The sequence below is a fragment of the Primulina tabacum genome, chromosome 10 (genome assembly GCF_025594145.1).
Source record: "Primulina tabacum isolate GXHZ01 chromosome 10, ASM2559414v2, whole genome shotgun sequence".
Taxonomy (NCBI): Eukaryota; Viridiplantae; Streptophyta; class Magnoliopsida; order Lamiales; family Gesneriaceae; genus Primulina; species Primulina tabacum.
Genome location: NC_134559.1, coordinates 20391137 through 20411423, shown reverse-complemented (window position 1 = coordinate 20411423; position 20287 = coordinate 20391137). Strand labels below are relative to the sequence as shown.

At 42.9% G+C, this 20287-nt stretch overlaps 14 non-coding genes and 6 pseudogenes across 14 annotated transcripts; all 20 read right to left on the bottom strand.

Moving 5' to 3' along the window:
- Nucleotides 1-826: 826 nt before the first annotated feature.
- On the bottom strand, nt 827-945 carry LOC142510273 (5S ribosomal RNA). Its single transcript, XR_012808396.1, has one exon. It is a non-coding gene; the product is annotated as a 5S ribosomal RNA (ribosomal RNA).
- Nucleotides 946-3433: 2488 nt separating this feature from the next.
- On the bottom strand, nt 3434-3552 carry LOC142508485 (5S ribosomal RNA). Its single transcript, XR_012806696.1, has one exon. It is a non-coding gene; the product is annotated as a 5S ribosomal RNA (ribosomal RNA).
- A 1256-nt stretch (nt 3553-4808) lies between these two features.
- LOC142509517 (5S ribosomal RNA) lies at nt 4809-4927 on the bottom strand. Its single transcript, XR_012807687.1, has one exon. It is a non-coding gene; the product is annotated as a 5S ribosomal RNA (ribosomal RNA).
- A 684-nt stretch (nt 4928-5611) lies between these two features.
- Nucleotides 5612-5732, bottom strand: LOC142508642 (5S ribosomal RNA). Its single transcript, XR_012806848.1, has one exon. It is a non-coding gene; the product is annotated as a 5S ribosomal RNA (ribosomal RNA).
- A 683-nt stretch (nt 5733-6415) lies between these two features.
- Nucleotides 6416-6534, bottom strand: LOC142514340 (5S ribosomal RNA). The gene has a single exon (XR_012810237.1). It is a non-coding gene; the product is annotated as a 5S ribosomal RNA (ribosomal RNA).
- Nucleotides 6535-7218: 684 nt separating this feature from the next.
- LOC142508072 (5S ribosomal RNA) lies at nt 7219-7337 on the bottom strand. Its single transcript, XR_012806304.1, has one exon. It is a non-coding gene; the product is annotated as a 5S ribosomal RNA (ribosomal RNA).
- Nucleotides 7338-8020: 683 nt separating this feature from the next.
- Nucleotides 8021-8138, bottom strand: LOC142512638 (5S ribosomal RNA; annotated as a pseudogene).
- A 683-nt stretch (nt 8139-8821) lies between these two features.
- LOC142507409 (5S ribosomal RNA) lies at nt 8822-8940 on the bottom strand. Its single transcript, XR_012805668.1, has one exon. It is a non-coding gene; the product is annotated as a 5S ribosomal RNA (ribosomal RNA).
- A 685-nt stretch (nt 8941-9625) lies between these two features.
- On the bottom strand, nt 9626-9750 carry LOC142512083 (5S ribosomal RNA; annotated as a pseudogene).
- Nucleotides 9751-11151: 1401 nt separating this feature from the next.
- LOC142512277 (5S ribosomal RNA) lies at nt 11152-11268 on the bottom strand (annotated as a pseudogene).
- A 685-nt stretch (nt 11269-11953) lies between these two features.
- On the bottom strand, nt 11954-12066 carry LOC142512748 (5S ribosomal RNA; annotated as a pseudogene).
- A 1065-nt stretch (nt 12067-13131) lies between these two features.
- On the bottom strand, nt 13132-13250 carry LOC142507608 (5S ribosomal RNA). Its single transcript, XR_012805861.1, has one exon. It is a non-coding gene; the product is annotated as a 5S ribosomal RNA (ribosomal RNA).
- A 683-nt stretch (nt 13251-13933) lies between these two features.
- LOC142512908 (5S ribosomal RNA) lies at nt 13934-14044 on the bottom strand (annotated as a pseudogene).
- Nucleotides 14045-14728: 684 nt separating this feature from the next.
- Nucleotides 14729-14847, bottom strand: LOC142513497 (5S ribosomal RNA). Its single transcript, XR_012809440.1, has one exon. It is a non-coding gene; the product is annotated as a 5S ribosomal RNA (ribosomal RNA).
- A 683-nt stretch (nt 14848-15530) lies between these two features.
- LOC142508705 (5S ribosomal RNA) lies at nt 15531-15648 on the bottom strand. The gene has a single exon (XR_012806909.1). It is a non-coding gene; the product is annotated as a 5S ribosomal RNA (ribosomal RNA).
- Nucleotides 15649-16331: 683 nt separating this feature from the next.
- On the bottom strand, nt 16332-16450 carry LOC142513453 (5S ribosomal RNA). The gene has a single exon (XR_012809399.1). It is a non-coding gene; the product is annotated as a 5S ribosomal RNA (ribosomal RNA).
- Nucleotides 16451-17134: 684 nt separating this feature from the next.
- On the bottom strand, nt 17135-17253 carry LOC142516870 (5S ribosomal RNA). The gene has a single exon (XR_012812640.1). It is a non-coding gene; the product is annotated as a 5S ribosomal RNA (ribosomal RNA).
- A 684-nt stretch (nt 17254-17937) lies between these two features.
- On the bottom strand, nt 17938-18056 carry LOC142516832 (5S ribosomal RNA). The gene has a single exon (XR_012812605.1). It is a non-coding gene; the product is annotated as a 5S ribosomal RNA (ribosomal RNA).
- Nucleotides 18057-18740: 684 nt separating this feature from the next.
- Nucleotides 18741-18859, bottom strand: LOC142506798 (5S ribosomal RNA). Its single transcript, XR_012805077.1, has one exon. It is a non-coding gene; the product is annotated as a 5S ribosomal RNA (ribosomal RNA).
- Nucleotides 18860-19542: 683 nt separating this feature from the next.
- LOC142512673 (5S ribosomal RNA) lies at nt 19543-19660 on the bottom strand (annotated as a pseudogene).
- Between the last annotated feature and the right edge of the window lie 627 nt (nt 19661-20287).

The following is a 20287-nucleotide window of genomic DNA, read 5'->3' as shown; positions in this document are numbered from 1 at the left end:
TAAAAACCTTAATGCATGAACTTATAAAATGTATGGAATAAATTATACCATGCATGAATTATGCATAAAATGCATAAAAATAATTAAACACAATTTAATAAAATAAAAATACATTTTATGCTTTAAAATAATTTAATGAAATACCAAAGAATTTAATAATTTGCATGCATGTGGTTTACGTGGACTTTTCGATTTTCGGGACGTTACACGCGGCACTGCTCTCGCCTAATCAGAACCAAGAAGTTAACCGTTCTGGCGCGATGCCAGAGCTAGGATGGGTGACCTCCCTGGAAAGTCCTCGTGTCGCGACCGTTTACAGTAAATTATAGCTAAAACTGTTGAAATAATTGTTTTTAATAAGTTAACCATCTCCGGAGTAATCTGCGTCACACCCTTCCGCACAGAACCGGCTCACGACAACAAAAATCGCTAAATGATCCCAGAAAATTGAAAAAAAAATAAGAAGAAGAAAATAACGAATGTAAAGCTATTATTATGCCTAGGATACGATAAAATAGAACCGGAATCGAATTTTGGACTTCCTAAACGGATTTCTCGAGGAAACGAAAGCTTAACAGAAGCGGAAAATCGCATATTAGAGGGTCTTAAAGAAGGAATTCGGCTAAAATCTCGCCAGCTTATTACAGAGTAATCAGTCTCGTTCATTTGCCCGTTTACAATCAAATTAGGCTATAATTTTGTCCAAATCCGGCAGTGCCCGAGCTACGTTGATTTCACATGTCTTATCTGGTCCCGATCGAGATTCAGATGATTTGAGCCGAAAATCGTCTGTCAACAAGTAATCTAAAATAGAAAAACACAAAAAAGGGTGCAACACGAGGATTTCCCACGAGGTCACCCGTCCTAGTATTGCTCTCGCCCAAGCACGCTTAACTTTCGAGTTCTGATGGTATCCGGTGCATTAGTGCTGGTATGATCCCACCCGACATTGAGTAGGATGTTTATTCTTATATCCCTCGAGTACGTGTGGCGCGGGTGGCGATGGACAACAAATAAATCCTTATATTATTTCGAAAATTTTGATTCAGCCCTTAAACGTTCGTAAATTGCCCTTAGGTCCCCAATCTTTCGAAATATTGCATTTTGGTCCCTTAAATTTCGATACTTGCATGTTGATTTTATACGTCGGGATGTAAATTTTATCGGTGTGGGTTTTTCAATAAAAAAATACGAACTTTTTGGCAACCCCGCTATTTAATTCCCAAACTATTTTTACCAAAACTTTACTAACATTTTATTTAATTCTAATTAAAGACTAATGGGCTTAATTAGGGGCTTAATAGGCCTAAAGCCTTGTTAGTGTTTAATTAAGTATATAATATGTAAACCTTTCCCATAAACCTACGATTATTTCAAAAGCACACGGCCACAATTCTGAAAATACCTAGATTACACGGCACACACATTCTTAAAAATTGAGGCAAACTTTCGAGCGTTGCCAAGGGAAAGTCTTAGCCAAGGTTCTTGCTCCGTTCTTCGTCATCGTCAATGGTTTTTCGTGCGTAAATTACGCATAGGCTCACATATTCTTCCCTTCAAACCATCATCACATCATATTATATTTTTATGCATGAAAATTTTCGGAAACAAGTGACACTTTGAATTATTTTCGTTTTTATGCAATCCATGAAATTCCAAGCATGATTTTGATTCAAACTTTTGTCCTTTACATGTATATACGAGCTGCCATGATATAGGTTATGTTTAGGCATGATTTTACACGGGATTTAGAGTCCTAGATAATCACCTTAACACCACACACGAAATAGAACACAAGCTGTGCAGCAACCTTCTGTCATGGAGCAAAGGGGTTCGGTTTTATTGTTGCAGGGGCTAGGGCTTGGTTGGCTGGTTCCACGGGTTAACCAAGGTCGTGGGTGAGTTAGGGAGAGAGTCCTAGCCATGCTAGGACTCGCATTCAAGGGCTGGGAAGGAGTCCTAGCAAGCTATGACTCCCACCCGAGAATCAAGGGGAATTGCGTGTAGGGTTCTGGGCTTGTTGCAGGCTGGTGGGCGTGGTCCAGGGGGCCTGAGCTAGGTCAGGTCGAGTCCTTAGGGTCCTTAGGGAGTGCACAACAGGTTGGTTCGGTGGCTGGGTTCGTTGGTAGGGGCAGGGAAGCTTGATCAAGAGTCCTTGTCCAACAAGGATTTCTCGGCCAGCTTATGGTAGAGGAGTATGGGGCTCGTTTTTTTGGTTAGGGGTGTTTTCCGTGGGATATATGGGTCCAGTAGGGTACTTTAGGATGTTGATCAAGTTTTGGATCAACATGGTTCGGGGGTAACTCGTGAAAATCAAGAGATGGCTCGGGGTCGAAGATTTTGGGTCATTAGAGTTTTTAAAACTTGGGAAAATTGAAAAATGGTTCACGGGGGTCGAGTCGTGGTTCATAAGGGCTAAAATAATATAAAAAGACTAAATTCTCAACTGGTACCAACACTTAGGAATCTAGGTACTTAAGTCTGGAGGTCCTGGGTTCAAGTGTTAGGGAAGGAGAAAGAAACCACTTACCAGGGGTGAGATATTCTATGAGTGACGGTGCATTGGCACATGCTGGACCATCCTAACGACCCATGACCAGTAGTGGTGCGTGGGTATGGGCCGAGGCCTTTGTTGGTTCAGCCTAATGGCCCATGATCGTTACAAAAAAAGGCGCCTTTTTTTGTAACGATCATGGGCCATTAGGGTGAACCAACAAAGGCCTCGGCCCATGCTGGACCATCCTAACGACCCATGACCAGTAGTGGTGCGTGGGTATGGGCAGAGGCCTTTGTTGGTTCAGCCTAATGGCCCATGATAATTACAGCACTGCTCTCGCCCAATCAGAACCATGAAGTTAAATGTTCTGGCGCGATGGCAGAGCTAGGACGGGTGACCTCCCTGGGAAGTCCTCGTGTCGCGACCGTTTACGTAAATTATTGATAAAACAGTCGAAATAATTGTTTTTAATGAGTTAACCGTCTTCGGAGTAATCTGCGTCATACCCTTCCGCACAGAACCGGCTCACGACAAAAAAAATTGCTAAATGTTCCCAGAAAATAGAAAAAAAATAGGAAAAAAAATTAGCGAATGTAAAGTTATTATTATGCCTGCGATACGATAAATGGAATCAGAATCCAATTTCGGACTTCCTAAGCGGATTTCTCGAAGAAACGGAAGCTTAACAAAAGCGGAAAATCGCAAATTATAGGGTCTTAGAGAAGGAATTCGGCTAAAATCTCACCACCTCGTTGCGGAGTAATGTGTCTCGTTCGTTTGCCCGTTTACAATCAAATTAGCCTACAATTTTGTCCAAATCCGACAGTGCCCGAGCTACGTTGATTTCACATGTCTTATCTAGTCCCGATCGAGATTCAGATGATTTGAGCCGAAAATCGTCTGTCAACAAGTAATCAAAAATAGAAAAACACGAAAAGGGTGCAACACGAGGACTTCCCAGGGGGTCACCCATCCTAGTACTGCCCTAGCACTAGCACACTTAACTTCGGAGTTCTGATGGGATCCAGTGCATTAGTGCTGGTATGATCGAACACGACATTGAGTGGGATGTTTATTCTTATATCCCTCTACTACGTGTGGCGCGGGCGGCGATGGACAACACGTGGCACTGCTCTCGCCCAATCAGAACCATGAAGTTAAACGTTCTAATGCGATGGCAGAGTGAGGATGGGTGACCTCCCTGGCAAGTCCTCGTGTCGCGACCGTTTACGTAAATTATAGCTAAAACAGTCGAAATAATTGTTTTTAATGAGTTAACCGTCTCCGGAGTAATCTGCGTCATACCCTTCCGCACAGAACCGGCTCACAACAACAAAAATCGCTAAATGTTCCCAGAAAATAGAAAAAAATAAGAAGAAGAAAATATCGAACGTAAAGCTATTATTATGCCTCGGATACGATAAATCGGAACCGGAATCGAATTTCGGACTTCCTAAACGGATTTCTCGAGGAAACAGAAGCTTAAAAGAAGCAGAAAATCACATATTAGAGGGTCTTAGAGAAGGAATTCGGATAAAATCTCGTCAGCTCATTGCAGAGTAATGAGTCTCGTTCGTTTGCCCGTTTACAATCAAATTAGCCAACAATTTTGTCCAAATCCGACAGTGCCCGAGCTACGTTGATTTCATATGTCTTATCTGGTCCCGATCGAGATTCAGATGATTTTAGCCGAAAATCGTCTATTAACAAGTAATCAAAAATAGAAAAACACGAAAAGAGGTGCAACACGAGGACTTCTCAGGGGGTCGCCCATCCTGGGAAGTCCTCGTGTCGTGACCGTTTACGTAAATTATAGCTAAAACAGTCGAAATAATTTTTTTATGAGTTAACCGTCTCCAGAGTTATCTGCGTGATACCTTTCCGCACCGAACCGGTTCACGACAACAAAAATCTATAAATGTTCCCAGAAAATAGAAAAAAAAATAAGTAGAAGAAAATAGCGAATATAAAGTTATTATTTTGCCTGGGATACGATAAAATGGAACTGGAATCGAATTTCAAACTTCCTAAACATATTTATCGAGGAAACGGAAGCTTAACAGAAGTGAAAAATCGCAAATTAGAGGGTCTTAGAGAAGGAATTCGGCTAAAATCTCGTCAGCTCATTGCTGAGTAACGAGTTTCGTTTGTTTTCCCGTTTACCATCAAATTAGCCTACAATTTTTTCCAAATCCGGCAATGCCCGAGCTAGGTTGATTTCACAAGACTTATCTTGTCCCGATCGAGATTCAGATGATTTGAGCCGAAAATCGTCTGTCAATAAGTAATCAAAAATAGAAAAACACGTAAATGGGTGCAACACGAGGACATCCCAAGGGGTCACCCATCCTAGTACTGCTCTCGACCAAACACGCTAAACTTCGGAGTTCTAATGGGATCCGTTGCATTAGTGCTGGTATGATTGCACCCGACATTGAGTTGAATGTTTATTCTTATATCCCTCGAGTACGTGCGGCGTTGGCGGTGATGTACAACACGCGGCACTGCTCTCGCAAAATCAGAACCAAGAAGTTAAGCGTTTTGGCGCGATGGCAGAGCTAGGATGGGTGACTTTTCTGGGAAGTCCTCTTGCCGCGACCGTTTACGTAAATTATAGCTAAAACAGTCGAAATAATTGTTTTTAATGAGTTAACCGTCTCCGGAGTAATCTGCGTCATACCCTTCCGCACAGAACAGGCTCACGACAACAAAAATCGCTAAATGTTCCCAGAAAATAGAAAAAAAAATAAGATGAAGAAAATAGCGAATATAAAGCTATTATTATGCCTGGGATACGATAAAATGGAACCGGAATCGAATTTCGGACTTCCTAAGCGGATTTCTCGAGGAAACGGAAGCTCAACAGAAGCGGAAAATCGCAAATTAGAGTGTCTTAGAGAAGGAATTCGGCTAAAATCTCGCCAGCTCATTGTAGAGCAATGAGCCTCGTTCGTTTGCCCGTTTACAATCAAATTAGGCTACAATTTTGTCCAAATCAGGCAGTGCCCGAGCTACGTTGATTTCACATGTCTTATCTGGTCACGATCGAGATTCAGATGATTTGAGACGAAAATCGTCTGTCAACAAGTAATCAAAAACAGAAAAACACGAAAAGGGGTGCAACACGAGGACTTCCCAGGGGGTCTCACCCATCCTAGTACAGCTCTCATCCAAGCACGCTTAACTTCGGAGTTCTGATGGGATCCGGTGCATTAGTGCTGGTATGATCGAACCCGACATTGAGTGGGACGTTTATTCTTATATCTTTCGAGTACGTGTGGCGCGGGCAGCGATAGACAACACGCGGCAATGCTCTCGCCCAATCAGAACCATGAAGTTAAGCATGCGGGCGCGATGACAGAGCTAGGATGGGTGACCTCCCTTGGAATTCCACGTGTCGCGACCGTTTACGTAAATTATGGCTAAAACAGTCGAAATAATTGTTTTTAATGAGTTTACCGCCTCCGGAGTAATCTGCGTCATACCTTTCCGCACAGAACCTGCTCACGACAACAAAAATCGCTAAATATTCCCCGAAAATAGAAAAAAAATAAGAAGAAGAAAATAGCGAATGTAAAGCTATTATTATGCCTGGGATACGATAAAATGGAACCAGAATCGAATTTCGGACTTCCTAAGCGGATTTCTCGAGGAAACAGAAGCTTAACAGAAGCGGAAAATCGCAAATTAGAGGGTCTTAGAGAAGTAATTCGGCTAAAATCTCGCCAGCTCATTGCGGAGTAATGAGTCTCGTTCGTTTGCCCGTTTACAATAAAATTAGGCTACAATTTTGTTCAAATCCGGCAGTGCCCGAGCTACGTTGATTTCACATGTCTTATCTAATCTCGATCGAGATTCAGATTATTTGAGCCGAAAATCGTTTGTCAACAAGTAATCAAAAATAGAAAAACACGAAAAGGGGTGCAACACGAGGACTTCCCAGGGGGTCACCCATCCTAGTACTGCTCTCGCCCAAGCACTCTTAACTTCGGAGTCCTGATGAGATCCGGTGCATTAGTTCTGGTATGATCGCACCAGACATTGAGTGGAATGTTTATTCTTATATCCCTCGAGTACGTGTGGCGCGGGCGGCGATGGACAACACACGGCGTTGCTCTTGCCCAATCAAAAGCAAGAAGTTAAGCGTTCTGGCGCGATGGCAGAGCTAGGATGGGTGACCTCCCTGGGAAATCCTCGTGTCTCGACCGTTTACGTAAATTATAGCTAAAAAAGTCGAAATAATTGTTTTTAATGAGTTAATCGTCTCCGGAGTAATCTGTGTCATACCCTTCCGCACAGAACCGACTCACGACAACAAAAATCGGTAAATGTTCCCAGAAAATTGAAAAAAAAAATAAGAAGAAAAAAATAGCGAATGTAAAGCTATTATTATGCCGGGGATACGATAAAATGGAACCAAAATCGAATTTCGGACTTCCTAAAAGGATTTCTCGAGTAAAAAGAAGCTTAACAGAAGCGGAAAACCTCAAATTAGAGGGTTTTAGAGAAGGAATTTGGCTAAAATCTCGCCAGCTCATTGCGGAGTAATGAGTCTCATTCGTTTGCCCGTTTACAATCAAATTAGGCTACAATTTTGTCCAAATCCGGCAGTGCCCTTGCTACATTGATTTCAGATGTCTTATCTGGTCCCGATATAGATTAAGATGATTTAGCAGAAAATTATCTGTCAACAAGTAATCAAAAATAGAAAAACACGAAAAGGGGTGCAACACGAGGACTTCCCAGGGGGTCATCCATCCTAGTACTGCTCTCGCCCAAGCACGCTTAACTTCGGAGTTCTGATGGGATCCGTTCCATTAGAGCTAGTATGATCGCACCTGACATTGAGTGGGATGTTTATTCTTATATCCCTCGAGTACGTGTGGCGCGGGCAGCGATGGACAACACGCGGCACTGCTCTCGCCCAATCAGAACCATGAAGTTAAGCGTTCTGGCGCGATGGCAGAGCAAGGATGGGTGACCTCCCTGGGAAGTCCTCGTGTTGCGATCGTTTACGTAAATTAAGGATAAAACAGTCGAAATAATTGTTTTTAATGAGTTAACCGTCTTCGGAGTAATCTGCGTCATACCCTTCCGCACAGAACCGGCTCACGACAACAAAAATCGCTAAATGTTCCCAGAATATAGAAAAAAAAATAAGAACAAGAAAATAGCGAATGTAAAGCTATTATTATGCCTGGGATACGATAAAATGAAATCGGAATCGAATTTCGGACTTCCTAAGCGGATTTCTCGAGGAAACGGAACCTTAACAGAAGCGTAAAATCGCAAATTTGAGGGTCTTATAGAAGGAATTCGGCTAAAATTTCTCCAGCTCATTGCGGAGTAATGAGTCTCGTTCGTTTGCCCGTTTACAATAATATTTAGCTACAATTTTGTCCAAATCCGGCAAAGCCCGAGCTAGGTTGATTTCACATGACTTATCTTGTCCCGATCGAGATTCAGATGATTTGAGCCGAAAATCGTCTGTAACAAGTAATCAAAAATAGAAAAACACCAAAAGCTGTGCAACACGAAGACTTCCCAGAGGTCATTCATACTAGTACTGCTCTCGCTCAAGCACGCTTAACTTCAGAGTCCTGATGGGATCTAGTGCATTAGTGCTTTTATGATCGCACCCAACATTGAGTGGGATGTTTATTCTTAAATCCATCGAGTACATGTGGCGCGGGCGGCGATGGACAACACGCGGCACTGCTCTCGCCCAATTAGAACCATGAAGTTAAGCGTTCTGGCGCGATGGCAGAGCTAGGATGGGTGACCTCCCTGGGAATTCCTCGTGTCGCGACCGTTTACGTAAATTATAGCTAAAACAATCGAAATAATTGTTTTTAATGAGTTAACCGTTTCCGGAGTAATCTGCGGCATACCCTTCCGCACAGAACCGGCTCACGACAACAAAAATCGCTAAATGTTCCCAGAAAATAAAAAAAAAATAAGATGAAGGAAATAACGAATGTAAAGCTATTATTATGCCTGGGATACGATAAAATGGAACCGGAATCGAATTTTGGACTTTCTAAACGGATTTCTCAAGGAAACAGAAGCTTAACAGAAGCGGAAAATCGCAAATTCGAGGGTCTTAGAAAAAGAATTCGGCTAAAATCTCGCCAGCTCATTGCAGAGTAATGAGTCTCGTTCGTTTGCCCGTTTACAATCAAATTTAGCTACAATTTTGTCCCAATCCGGCAATGGCCGAGCTAGGTTGATTTCACAAGACTTATCTTGTCCCGATCGAGATTCAGATGATTTGAGCCGAAAATCGTCTGTCAACAAGTAATCAAAAATATAAAAACACGAAAAGGGGTGCAACACGAGGACTTCTCAGGGGGTCACCCATTCTAGTACTGCTCTCACCCAAGCACGCTTAACTTCGGAGTTCTCATGGGATCCGGTGCATTATTGCTAATATGATCACACCCGACATTTAGTGGGATGTTTATTCTTATATCCCTCGAGTACGTGTGGCGCGGGCGGCGATGTACAACACGCGGAACTGCTCTCGTCCAATCAGAACCATGAAGTTAAGCGTTCTGGCGTGATGGCAGAGCTAGGATGGGTGACCTCCCTGGGAAAATCCTCGTGTCGCGACCGTGTACGTAAATTATAGCTAAAACAGTCGAAATAATTGTTTTTAATGAGTTAACTGTCTCCGGAGTAATCTGCGTCATACCCTTCCGCACAGAACCGGCTCACGACAACAAAAATCGCTAATGTTCCAAGAAAATATAAAAAAAATAAGATGAAGAAAAGAGCGAATGTAAAGCTATTATTATGCTTGGGATACGATAAAATGGAACCGGAATCGAATTTTGGACTTCCTAAACGGATTTCTCGAGGAAAAACGGAAGCTTAACCGAAGCGGAAAGTCGCAAATTAGAGGGTCTTAGAGAAGGAATTCGGCTAAAATCTCGCCAGCTCATTGCGAAGTAATGAGACTCGTTCGTTTTCCCGTTTACAATCAAATTAGGCAACAATTTTGTCCAAATCCGGCATTGCCCGAGCTACGTTGATTTCACATGTTTTATCTGGTCACGATCGAGATTCGGATGATTTGTGCCGAAAATCGTCTGTCAACAGGTAATCAAAAATAGAAAAACACGAAAAGGGGTGCAACACGGGGACTTCCCAAGGGGTCGGGGTCACTCATCCTAGTACTGGTCTCGCCCAAGAACACTTAACATTGGAGTTCAGATGGGATCCGTTGCTTTAGTGCTGGTATGATCGCACCCGACATTGAGTGGGATGTTAATTCTTATATCCCTCGAGTACGTGTGGCGCAGGCGGCGATGGACAACACGCGGCACTGCTCTCGCCCAATCAGAACAATGAAGTTAAGCGTTCTGGCGCGATGGCAGAGTTAGGATGGGTGACCTCCCTGGGAAGTCCTAGTGTCGCGACCGTTTACGTAAATTATGGATAAAACAGTCGAAATAATTTCTTTTAATGAGTTAACCGTCTCCGGAGTAATCTTTGTCATACCCTTCTACACAGAACCGGCTCACGACAACAAAAATCGCTAAATGTTCCCAGAAAATAGAAAAAAAAATAAGAAGAAGAAAATAGCAAATGTAAAGCTATTATTATGCCTGGGATACGATAAAATGGAAACGAAATTGAATTTCGGACTTCCTAAAGGGATTTCCCGTGGAAACGGAAGCTTAACAGAAGCGGAAAATCGCAAATTAGAGGGTCTTAGAGAAGGAATTCGGCTAAAATCTCGCCAGCTCATTGCGGAGTAATGAGTCTCGTTCGTTTGCTCGTTTACAATCAAATTAGGCTACAATTTTGTCCAAAACCTGTAGTGCCCGAGCTACGTTGATTTCACATGTCTTATCTGGTCCCGATCGAGATTCAGATGATTTGAGCCGAAAATCGTCTGTCAACAAGTAATCAAAAATAGAAAAACACGAAAAGGGGTGCATTAGTGCTGGTCTGATCGCACCCGACATTGAGTGGAATGTTTATTCTTATATCCCTCGAGTACGTGTGGCGTAGGCGGCGATGGACAACACGCGTCACTGCTCTCGCCTAATCAGAACCATGAAGTTAAGCGTTCTGACCCGATGGCAGAGCTAGGATGGGTGACCTCCCTGGGTAGTCCTCGTGTCGCGACCGTTAACGTAAATTATGGATAAAACAGTCGAAATAATTGTTTTTAATGAGTTAACCGTCTCCGGAGTAATCTGCGTCATACCCTTCCGCACAGAACCGGCTCACGAAAACAAAAATCGCTAAATGTTCCCAAAAAATAGAAAAAATAAATAAGAAGAAGAAAATAGCGAATCTAATTTTATTATTATGCCTGTGATACGACAAAATGGAACAAGAATCGAATTTCGGTCTTCCTAAATGGATTTTTCTTGGAAACAGAAGCTTAACAGAAGCGGAAAATCGCAAATTAAAGGGTCTTAAAGAAGGAATTCGGCTAAAATCTCGCTAGCTCCTTCTGGAGATATGAATCTTGTTCGTTTGCCCGTTTACATTTAAATTAGGCTACAATTTTTGTCCAAATCCGGCAGTGTCCGAGCTACGCTGATTTCTCATGTCTTATCTGGTCCCGATCGAGATTCAGATGATTTGAGCCAAAAATAGTCTGTAAAAAAGTAATCAAAAATAGAAAAACACGAAAAGGGGTGCGACACGAGGACTTCCCAGGGGTCACAATCCTAGTATTGCTCTCGCTCAAGAACGCTTAACTTCGAAGTTCTGATGGGATCCGGTGCATTAGTGCTGCTATTATCGCACCTGACATTGAGTGGGATGTTTATTCTTATATCCCTCGAGTACGTGTGGCGGGCGGCGATGGACAACACGCGGCACTGCTCTTGCCCAATCAGAACCATGAAGTTAAGCATTCTGGCGCGATGGCAGAGCTAGGATGGGTGACCTCCCTGGGAAGTCCTCGTATCGCGATCGTTTATGTAAATTAAGCCAAAAACAGTCGAAATAATTATTTTTAACGAGTTAACCGTCTCCAGAGTAATCTGCGTCATACCCTTCCGCACAGAACCGGCTCACGACAACAAAAATCGCTAAATGTTCACAGAAAATAGAAAAAAAAAATAAGAAGAAGAAAATAGCGAATGTATAGTTATTATTATGCCTGGGATACGATAAAATGGAAGCGGAATCGAATTTTGGACTTCCTAAACGGATTTCTCGCGGATATGGAAGCTTAACAGAAGCGGAAAATCGCAAATTAGAGGGTCTTATGGAAGGAATTCGGTTAAAATCTCGCCAGCTCATTGCGGAGTAATGAGTCTCGTTCGTTTGCCCGTTTACTATCAAATTAGCCTACAATTTTGTCCAAATCCGGCAGTGCCCGAGCTACGTTGATTTCACATGTCTTATCTGGTCCCGATCGAGATTCAGATGATTTGAGCCGAAAATCGTCTGTCAACAAATAATCAAAAATAGAAAAACATGAAAAGGGGTGCAACACGAGGACTTCCCAAGGGGTCACCCATCCTAGTACTACTCTCCCCAAGCACGCTTAACTTCGGAGTTCTGATGGGATCAGGTGCATTAGTGCTGTTATTTTTAACGAGTTAACCGTCTCCAGAGTAATCTGCGTCATACCCTTCCGCACAGAACCGGCTCACGACAACAAAGATCGCTAAATGTTCACAGAAAATAGAAAAAAAAAATAAGAAGAAGAAAATAGCGAATGTATAGTTATTATTATGCCTGGGATACGATAAAATGGAAGCGGAATCGAATTTTGGACTTCCAAAACGGATTTCTCGCGGATACGGAAGCTTAACAGAAGCGGAAAATCGCAAATTAGAGGGTCTTATGGAAGGAATTCGGTTAAAATCTCGCCAGCTCATTGCGGAGTAATGAGTCTCGTTCGTTTGCCTGTTTACAATCAAATTAGCCTACAATTTTGTCCAAATCCGGCAGTGCCCGAGCTACTTTCATTTCACATGTCTTATCTGGTCCCGATCGAGATTCAGATGATTCGAGCCAAAAATCGTCTGTCAACAAGTAATCAAAAATAGAAAAACACTAAAAAGAGTGCAACACGTGGACGGAGTTAAGGGTTCTGGCAGAGCTAGGATGGGTGACTTCCCTAGAAATTCCTCGTGTCGCGACCGTTAACGTAAATTATGGCTAAACTAGTCGAAATAAATGTTTTTAATGAGTTAACTGCCTCAGGAGTAATTTGCGTCATACCCTTCCGCACAGAACCGGCTCACGACAACAAAAATCGCTAAATGTTCACAGAAAATGGAAAAAAAAAATAAGAAGAAAAAAATAGCGAATGTAAAGCTATTATTATGACAGGGATACGATAAAATGGAACCGCAATCGAATTTCAAACTTCCTAAGCTGATTTCTCGAGGAAACGGAAGCTTAACAGAAGCGGAAAATCGCAAATTAGAGGGTCTTAGAGAAGGAATTCGGCTAAAATCTCGCCACCTCATTGCGGAGTAATGAGTCTCGTTCGTTTGCCCGTTTACAATCAAATTAGCCTACAATTTTGTCCAAATCCAGCAGTGCCCGAGCTACGTTGATTTCACATGTCATATATGGTCCGATCGAGATTCAGATGATTTGAGCCAAAAATCGTCTGTAAAAAAATAATCAAAAATTGAAAAACACGAAAAGGGGTGCAACACAAGGACTTCCTAGGGGGTCACCCATCCTAGTACTGCTCTCGCCCAAGCACGCTTAACGTCGGAGTTCTGATGAGATCCGGTGCATTAGTGCCGGTTTGATAGCACATGACATTGAGTGGGATGTTTATTCTTATATCCCACGAGTACGTGTGGCGCGGGCGGCGATGGACAACACGCGGCACTGCTCTCGCCCAATAAGAACCATGAAGTTAAGCGTTCTGGCGCGATGGCAGAGCTAGGTTGGGTGACCTCCCTGAGAAGTCATCGTGTCGCGACCGTTTACGTAAATTATAATAAAAATAGTCAAAATAATTGTTTTTAATGAGTTAACAGTTTCCGGAGTAATCTGTGTCATAACCTTCCGCACAGAACCGGCTCACGACAATAAAAATCGCAAAATGTTCCCAGAAAATAGAAAAAAAATAAGAAGAAGAAAATAGCGAATGTAAAGCTATTATTATGCTTGGGATACGATAAAATGGAACCGTAATCAAATTTCGGACTTCCTAAACGGATTTCTCGAGGAAACAGAAGCTTAAGAAAAGCGGAAAATCGCAAATTAGAGGGTCTTAGCGAAGGAATTCGACTAAAATCTCGCCAGCTCATTGCGGAGTAATGTGTCTCGTTCGTTTGCCCGTTTACAATAAAATTAGCCTACAATTTTGTCCAAATCCGACAGTCCCCGAGCTACGTTGATTTTACATCACTTATCTGGCCCCGATCGAGATTCAGATGATTTGAGCCGAGAATCGTCTGTCTACAAATAATCAAAAATAGAAAAACATGAAAAGGGGTGCAACACGAGGACTTCCCCACCCATCCTAGTACTACTCTCCCCAAGCACGCTTAACTTCGGAGTTCTGATGGTATCAGATGCATTAGTGCTGTTATGATCGCACCCGACATTGAGTGGGATGTTTATTGTTATATCCCTCGATGACGTGTGGCGCGGGCGGCGATGGACAACACGCGGCACTGCTCTCGCCCAATCAGAACCATGAAGTTAAGCGTTTTGGCGCGATGGCAGAGCTAGGACGGGTGACATCCCTAGGAAGTCCTCGTGTCGCGACCGTTTTCGTAAATTATGGATAAAACAGTCGAAATAATTGTTTTTAACGAGTTAACCGTTTCCGGAGTAATCGGCATCATACCCTTCCGCACAGAACCGGCTTACGACAAAAAAAATCGCTAAATGTTCCCAGAAAATAGAAAAAAAAATAAGAAGAAGTAAATAGCGAATGTAAGGCTATTATTATGCCTGGGATACGATAAAATGGATCCAAAATCGAATTTCGGACTTCCTAAGCGGATTTCTCGAGGAAACAGAAGCTTAACAGAAGCGGAAAATCGCAAATTAGAGGGTCTTAGAAAAATAATTCGGCTAAAATATCGCGAGCTAATCGCGGAGTAATGAGTTTCGTTCGTTTGCCCGTTTACAATCAAATTAAGCTACAATTTTGTCCAAATCCGGCAGTGCCCGAGCTATGTTGATTTCACATGTCTTATCTGGTTCTGATCGAGATTCAGATGATTTGAGCCGAAAATCGTCTGTCAACAAGTAATCAAAGATAGAAAAACACAAAAAAGGTTGCAACACGAGGACTTCCAAGAGGGTCACCCATCCCAGTACTGCTCTCGCCCAAGCACGCTTAACTTCGGAGTTCTGATGGGATCCGGTGCATTAGTGCTGGTATGATCGCACCCGACATTGAGTGGGATGTTTATTCTTATATCCCTCGGGTACGTGTGGCGCGGGCGCCGATGGACAACACGCGGCACTGCTCTCGCTTAATCAGAACCATGAAGTTAAGTGTTCTGGCTTGATGGCAGAGCTAAGATGGGTGACCTACTTGGGAAGTCCTCGTGTCGCGAATGTTTACGTAAATTATAGCTAAAACAGTTCAAATAATTGTTTTTAGTGAGTAAACCGTCACCTGAGTAATCTACGTCATACCCTTCCGCACATAACCGGCTCACTACAACAAAAATCGCTAAATGTTCCCAGTAAATAGAAAAAAAATAAGAAGAAGAAAATAGCGAATGTAAAGCTATTATTATGCCTGGGATACGATAAAATGGAACCGGAATCGAATTTCGGACTTTCTAAGCGGATTTCTCGAGGAAACGGAACCTTAACAGAAGCGTAAAATCGTAAATTTGAGGGTCTTAGAGAAGGAATTCGGCTAAAATCTTGCCAGCTCATTGCGGGGTAATGAGTCTCCTTCGTTTGCCCGTTTACAATCAAATTAGCATACAATTTTGTCCAAATCCGGCAGTTCCCGAGATATGTTGATTTCACATGTCTTATCTGGTCCCGATCGAGATTCAGATGATTTGAGCCGAAAATCGTCTGTCAACAAGTAATCAAAAATAGAAAAACACGAAAAAGGGTGCAAAACGTGTACTACCCAGGGGTCACCCATCCTAGTACTGCTATCGCCCAAGCACGCTTAACTTCGAAGTTCTGATGGGATCCGGTGCATTAGTGCTGGTATGATCGCACCCGACATTGAGTGGGATGTTTATTCTTATATCCCTCGAGTACGTGTGGTGCGGGCGGCGATGGACAACACGCGGCACTGCTCTCGCTCAATCAGAACCAGGAAGTTAAGCGTTCTGGCGCGATGGAAGAGCTAGGATGGGTGACCTCCATGGGAAGTCCTCGTGTCGCGACCGTTTACGTAAATTATAGCTAAAACAATCGAAATAATTGTTTTTAATGAGTTAACCGTTTCCGGAGTAATCTGCGTCATACCCTTCCGCACAGAACCGGCTCACGACAACAAAAATCGCTAAATGTTCCCAGAAAAAAGAAAAAAAATAAGATGAAGAAAATAGCGAATGTAAAGCTATTATTATGCCTGGGATACGATAAAATGGAACCGGAATCGAATTTTGGACTTTCTAAACGGATTTCTCGAGGAAACAGAAGCTTAACTGAAGCGGAAAATCGCAAATTCGAGGGTCTTAGAAAAAGAATTCGGCTAAAATCTCGCCAGCTCATTGCAGAGTAATGAGTCTCGTTCGTTTGCCCGTTTACAATCAAATTTAGCTACAATTTTGTCCCAATCCGGCAATGCCCGAGCTAGGTTGATTTCACAAGACTTATCTTGTCCCGATCGAGATTCAGATGATTTGAGCCGAAAATCGTCTGTCAACAAGTAATCAAAAATAGAAAAACACGAAAAGGGGTGCAACACGAGGACTTCTCAGGGGGTCACCCATTCTAGTACTGCTCTCGCCCAAGCACGCTTAACTTCGGAGTTCTAATGGGATCCGTTGCATTAGTGCTGGTATGATCGCACCCGACATTGAGTGGAATGTTTATTCTTATATCCCTCGAGTACGTGCGGCGTTGGCGGTGATGTACAACACGCGGCACTGCTCTCGCAAAATCAGAACCAAGAAGTTAAGCGTTTTGGCGCGATGGCAGAGCTAGGATGGGTGACTTTCCTGGGAAGTCCTCGTGTCGCGACCGTTTACTTAAATTATAGCTAAAACAGTCGAAATAATTGTTTTTAATGAGTTAACCGTCTCCGGAGTAATCTGCGTCATACCCTTCCGCGCAGAACCGGCTCACGACAACAAAAATCGCTAAATGTTCCCAGAAAATAGAAAAAAAAATAAGATGAAGAAAATAGCGAATATGAAGCTATTGTTATGCCTGGGATACGATAAAATGGAACCGGAATCGAATTTCGGACTTCCTAAGCGGATTTCTCGAGGAAACGGAAGCTCAACAGAATCGGAAAATCGCAAATTAGAGTGTCTTAGAGAAGGAATTCGGCTAAAATCTCGCCAGCTCATTGTAGAGCAATGAGTCTCGTTCGTTTGCCCGTTTACAATCAAATTAGGCTACAATTTTGTCCAAATCCGGCAGTGCCCGAGCTACGTTGATTTCACATGTCTTATCTGGTAACGATCGAGATTTGGATGATTTGAGCCGAAAATCGTCTGTCAACAAGTAATCAAAAACAGAAAAACACGAAAAGGGGTGTAACACGAGGACTTCCCAGGGGGTCACCCATCCTAATACAACTCTCGTCCAAGCACGCTTAACTTCGGAGTTCTGATGGGATCCGGTGCATTAGTGCTGGTATGATCGAACCCGACACTAAGTGGGACGTTTATTCTTATATCTTTCGAGTACGTGTGTTGCGGGCGGCGATAGACAACACGCGGCACTGCTCTCGCCCAATCAGAACCATGAAGTTAAGCATGCGGGCGCGATGACAGAGCTAGGATGGGTGACCTCCCTGGGAATTCCGCGTGTCGCGACCGTTTACATAAATTATGGCTAAAACAGTCGAAATAATTGTTTTTAATGAGTTTACCGTCTCCGGAGTAATGTGCGTCATACTTTTCCGCGCAGAACCGGCTCACGACAACAAAAATCGCTAAATGTTGCCAGAAAATAGAAAAAAAAATAAGATGAAGAAAATAGCGAATATGAAGCTATTGTTATGCCTGGGATACGATAAAATGGAACCGGAATCGAATTTCGGACTTCCTAAGCGGATTTCTCGAGGAAACAGAAACTTAACAGAAGCGGAAAATCGCAAATTAGAGGGTCTTAGAGTAGTAATTCGGCTAAAATCTCGCCAGCTCATTGCGGAGTAATGAGTCTCATTCGTTTGCCCGTTTACAATAAAATTAGGCTACAATTTTGTCCAAATCCGGCAATGCCCGAGCTACGTTGATTTCACATGTCTTATCTGGTCCCGATTGAGATTCAGATTATTTGAGCCGAAAATCGTTTGTCAACAAGTAATCAAAAATAGAAAAACACGAAAAGGGGTGCAACACGAGGACTTTCCAGGGGGTCACCCATCCTAGTACTGCTCTCGCCCAAGCACTCTTAACTTCGGAGTCCTGATGGGATCCGGGGCATTAGTTCTGGTATGATTGCACCAGACATTGAGTGGGATGTTTATTCTTATATCCCTCGAGTACGTATTGCGCGGGCGGCGATGGACAACACACGGCATTGCTCTTGCCCAATAAAAAGCAAGAAGTTAAGCGTTCTGGCGCGATGGCAGAGCTAGGTTGGGTGACCTCCCTGGGAAATCCTCGTGTCTCGACCGTTTACGTAAATTATAGCTAAAAAAGTCGAAATAATTGTTTTTAACGAGTTAATCGTCTCCGGAGTAATCTGCGTCATACCCTTCCGCACAGAACCGACTCACGACAACAAAAATCGGTAAATGTTCACAGAAAATTGAAAAAAAAAATAAGAAGAAAAAAATAGCGAATGTAAAGCTATTATTATGCCGGGGATACGATAAAATGGAACCAAAATCGAATTTCGGACTTCCTAAACGGATTTCTCGAGTAAACGGAAGCTTAACAGAAGCGGAAAATTTCAAATTAGAGGGTTTTAGAGAAGGAATTTGGCTAAAATCTCGCCAGCTCATTTCGGAGTAATGAGTCTCGTTCGTTTGCCCGTTTACAATCAAATTAGGCTACAATTTTGTCCAAATCCGGCAGTGCCCTTGCTACATTGATTTCACATGTCTTATCTGGTCCCGATATAGATTCAGATGATTTAGCAGAAAATTGTCTGTCAACAAGTAATCAAAAATAGAAAAACACGAAAAGGGGTGCAACACGAGGACTTCCCAGGGGGTCATCCATCCTAGTACTGCTCTCGCCCAAGCACGCTTAACTTCGGAGTTCTGATGGGATCCGTTCCATTAGAGCTGGTATGATCGCACCTGACATTGAGTAGGATGTTTATTCTTATATCCCTCGAGTACGTGTGGCGCGGGCAGCGATGGACAACACGCGGCACTGCTCTCGCCCAATCAGAACCATGAATTTAAGCGTTCTGGCGCGATGGCAGAGCAAGGATGGGTGACCTCCCTGGGAAGTCCTCGTGTTGCGATCGTTTACGTAAATTATGGATAAAACAGTCGAAATAATTGTTTTTAATGAGTTAACCATCTTCGGAGTAATCTGCGTCATACCCTTCCGCACAGAACCGGCTCACGACAACAAAAATCGCTAAATGTTCCCAGAAAATAGAAAAAAAAATAAGAATAAGAAAATAGCGAATGTAAAGCTATTATTATGCCTGGGATACGATAAAATGAAACCGGAATCGAATTTCGGACTTCCTAAGCGGATTTCTCGAGGAAACGGAACCTTAACAGAAGCGTAAAATCGCAAATTTGAGGGTCTTAGAGAAGTAATTCGGCTAAAATCTCTCCAGCTCATTGCGGAGTAATGAGTCTCGTTCGTTTTCCCGTTTACAATCAAATTTAGCTACAATTTTGTCCAAATCCGGCAAAGCCCGAGCTAGATTGATCTCACATGACTTATCTTGTCCCGATCGAGATTCAGATGATTTGAGCCGAAAATCGTCTGTAACTAGTAATCAAAAATAGAAAAACACCAAAAGCTGTGCAACACGAAGACTTCCCAGGGGTCATTCATACTAGTACTGCTCTCGCCCAAGCACGCTTAACTTCAGAGTCCTGATGGGATCCAGTGCATTAGTGCTTTTATGATCGCACCCGACATTGAGTGGGATGTTTATTCTTAAATCCATCGAGTACATGTGGCGCGGGCGGCGATGGACAACACGCCGCACTGCTCTCGCCCAATTAGAACCATGAAGTTAAGCGTTCTGGCGCGATGGCAGAGCTAGTATGGGTGACCTCCCCAGGAATTCCTCGTGTCGCGACCGTTTACGTAAATTATAGCTAAAACAATCGAAATAACTATTTTTAATGAGTTAACCATTTCCGGAGTAATCTGGGTCATACCCTTCCGCACAGAATCGGCTCAGGACAACAAAAATCGCTAAATGTTCCCAGAAAATAGAAAAAAAATAAGATGAAGAAAATAGCGAATGTAAAGCTATTATTATGCCTGGGATACGATAAAATGGAACCGGAATCGAATTTTGGACTTTCTAAACGGATTTCTCGAGGAAACAGAAGCTTAACAGTAGCGGAAAATCGCAAATTCGAGGGTCTTAGAAAAAGAATTCGGCTAAAATCTCGCCAGCTCATTGTAGAGTAATGAGTCCCGTTCTTTTGCCCGTTTACAATCAAATTTAGCTACAATTTTGTCCCAATCCGGCAATGCCCGAACTAGGTTGATTTCACAAGACTTATCTTGTCCCGATCGAGATTCAGAT